The sequence below is a fragment of the Sturnira hondurensis genome, unplaced genomic scaffold (assembly GCF_014824575.4).
Source record: "Sturnira hondurensis isolate 20B ecotype Veracruz unplaced genomic scaffold, ASM1482457v3 Scaffold0008860, whole genome shotgun sequence".
Lineage (NCBI taxonomy): Eukaryota > Metazoa > Chordata > Mammalia > Chiroptera > Phyllostomidae > Sturnira > Sturnira hondurensis.
In genome coordinates, this window is record NW_028081491.1 from 3,372,680 (window position 1) to 3,376,278 (window position 3,599).

The 3,599-nt window shown below is 37.2% G+C and overlaps 1 long non-coding RNA gene across 1 annotated transcript; it reads left to right on the forward strand.

Annotated features, from left to right (window-relative positions):
• On the forward strand, positions 1 to 2,637 carry LOC118993679 (uncharacterized). Its single transcript, XR_005067918.1, has 3 exons — positions 1 to 15; positions 1,834 to 1,842; positions 2,561 to 2,637. It is a non-coding gene; the product is annotated as an uncharacterized LOC118993679 (long non-coding RNA).
• Positions 2,638 to 3,599: the final 962 nt, after the last annotated feature.

Here is a 3,599-nt window from a genome sequence, read left to right on the forward strand (position 1 = left end):
AGGAAGAAATCAAAAGTTTCTGGAAACAAATTCAAATGAACAAATAGTACTCTAAAACCTATGGGACACAACAAAGGCAGTCCTGAGAGGGAAGTTCATAGCAATACAAGGCCTACCTAAAAAAGATAGAAACATTTCAAATAAATGACTTAACCCTACATCTACAAGAACTGGAGAAAAACAACAAACAAAGCCCAGAGCAAGTAGAAGGAACACAATAATCAATATCAGAGCAGATTTAAATGACTTAAAGATTATAAACACAATTCACAGGATTAATAAATCCAAGAGCCAGTTCATTGAAAAGATAAACAGAATTGACAAGACTTACATATTCATCAGGATAAAAAGGGAGAGGATTCAACTAAATAAAATTAAAAATGAAAGAGGAAAAATTACAACTGATACCATAGAAATACAAAGGATTGTAAGAAATTACTGCTAACAATTACATGCGAATAAATTTGAAAACCAGGGTGAAATGGACACATTTCTAGAAAAATGTAATCTTCCAAAACTGAATGAAGAAGAAGCAGAAAGCCTGAACAGACCAATAACAGCTGATGAAATTGAAGCAGTAATCAAAAAACTCCCAGAAAACAAAAGCCCTGGACAGGAAGGTTTCACAGGAGAATTTTGCAAAACATTTAAGGAAGAAATAACTCCTATTTTCTGAGACTATTCAAAAAAATCCAAGAAGAGGGAAGACCCCCAGACTCTTTTTGAAGATAGTGTCATCCTAAACCCCCAAACAGATAAAGATACAACAAAGAAAGAAAACTTCAGGCCAATATCGCTGATAAACATAGACTCTAAAATCCTCAACAAAATATTGGCAAACTACATCCAGCAATACATTAAAAAGATCATACACCATGACCAAGCGGGATTCATCTCAGGGATGCAAGGGTGGTACAATATCTGCAAATCAATAAACATAATATGCTACATAAAAATGAAAGACAAAAATTACATGATTACATCAATAGATGTGGGGAAAGCATTTGATAACAGGTACAAGCATTTGTACCTGTTATCAACAGGCGGATAACAGAGGAAAGCATTTGATAAGGTACAGCATCAATTTATGATAAAAACACTCAGCAAAGTGAGAGCAGAGGGAGCATATCTCAACATAATAAAGGCCATATATGAGAAACCTATAACCATATCATACTCAGTGAACAAAAACTAAAAGCTTTCCCCCTAAGATCAGGGACAAGACAAGGATGTCTGCTTTCACTACTTCTATTCAACATAGTATTGGAAGTCTTAGCTATGGCAATCACCCAAGGGAAAAAAAAGACACCTGTATTGGAAAGGAGGAAGTAAAACTGTCATTGTTTGCAGATGACATGATAGTGTGCACAGAAAACCCTACAGACTCCACCAAAACTACTTGACCTAATGAGTGAATTTGGCAAAACAGCAAGATACAAAGTCAATATCCAGAAATCAAAGGCACTTTTGTATACCAACAATGAAACAGCAGAAGCAGAAATCAAGAAAAAATCCCATTCAATATAGCAAAAAGAAAAATAAACTACCTAGGGATAAATCTAACCAAGGATGTAAAAGACCTGTACTTGGAAAAACTATACAACACTGAAAAAAGAAATTAAGGAAGACCCAAACAAATAGAAGCATATACCACATTCATGGATTGGAAGAATTAACATCTTCAAAATGGTCATACTGCCCAAAGCAATTTATAGATTCAATGCAATCCCTATTAAAATATCAATGACATATTTCACAGATCTAGAACAAACACTTCAAAAATTTATATGGAACCATAAACAACCATGAATAAGTGCAGCAATTTTGAGAAAGAAGAACAAAGTAGGAGGGATCATGATACCTGATATTAAATTGTATTACAAGGCCACGATAATCAAAACGGTCTGGTGCTGGGATAAGAACAGACACATGTACCAATGGAATAGAATAGAGAGCCCAGAATAGCCCCTTCAACAAGTGGTGCTGGGAGATCTGGACAGCTCCATGCAAGAAAATGAAACTTGACCACCGACTTACACTATATGCAAAAATAAGCTCAAGGTGGATAAAAGACTTAAATATAAGTCATGACATTATAAACTTCCTAAAGGAGAACATTGGCAGGAAAATGTCAGATATTCTGCACAGCAGTATTTTCACTGATATGTCCCCTAGAGCAAGGGACATAAAGGAAAGAATAAACAAATGGGACTTCATCAAAATGAAAAGCTTCTAAACAACTATAGAAAATATCAGCAAAATGAAAAGGGAACCAATAGTATGGGAAAATATATCTGCTGCTGACACCTTAGACAAGGGCTTGATCTCCAAAATATATAAGGAACTCACACATATCCACCCCAGGATGACAAACAACCCAATTATAAAACAAGCAAAGGATTTGAACAGATACTTCTTCAAGGAGGACATACAGAAGGCCCATAGACATATGAAACAATGCTCAACACCAGTAGCCATCAGAGAGATGTAAATTAAAACCACAATCAAATACCACCTCACATTGATTAGAATGGCCATCACTAACAAATCAACAAACGAGTGCTAGTGAGGTTGTAGAGTAAAGGGAACTTTAGTGCACTGTTGGTGGGAATGCAGACTGGTGCAGCCACTGTGAAAAACAGTATGGAATTCCCTTTAAAAACTAAAAATGAAACTGCCTTTTGATCTGGCAATTCCACTGCTGGGATTAGACCCTAAGAATCCTGAAACACCAAGTCAAAAGAACCTATCACTCCAATATTCATTGTAGCACAATTTAAACTAGCCAAGTGTTGGAAGAAACCTAAGTGTCCATCAGTAAATTGTTGGATCAAAAACCTATGGTACATATACACAATGGAATTCTATGCAGCAGAAAGAAAGAAGGAATTCCTACCCTTTGGGACAGCATGCATGCAACTGGAGAGCATTGTGCTGAGTGAAATAAGCTAGGTGGTGAAACATAAATACCTTATGATCTCACCTGTAAGTGAAACCTTATCCCAAAACATACAAGCAAGCAAAATATAACCAGAGACATTGAAATAAAGAATAAATTGCCCTGGCTGGTGTGGCTCAGTGGATTGAGTGCATGCCTGCGAACCAGAAGATTGCGGTTTGATTCCCGGTCAGGGCACATGCCTGGGTTGCAGGCCAGTTCCCAGCAGGGGATGTAGTTCCCAGCAGGGGGTGCACGAGAGGCAACCATACATTGATATTTCTCTCCCTCTGGCCTTCCCTTCCCCTTTAAAAGTAAATAAATAAAATATCTATAAAAAAGAACAAATTGACAGTAACAAATTGACAGAGGGGAGTGAGAAGGGGAATAACCATGGAAAGATAGTGAAGGGTCATCAAGGAACATGTATAAAGGACCCATGGACAAAGCTAAAGGGTAATGGGATTGAGGATGGGAGGTGTGGGTGGGTGGGCTAGGGGCAGATGGTGGCTGGAAAATGGAGGCAACTGCATCTGATTCTGACACATGCTACAACAATTATTAACTTTGAGGACATTATGCTAAGTGAAAGAAGTCAGTTACAAAAAGGCAAATATTGTATCATTCCACTTATGTAAGGTTTCTAGAATAGCCAAGCACA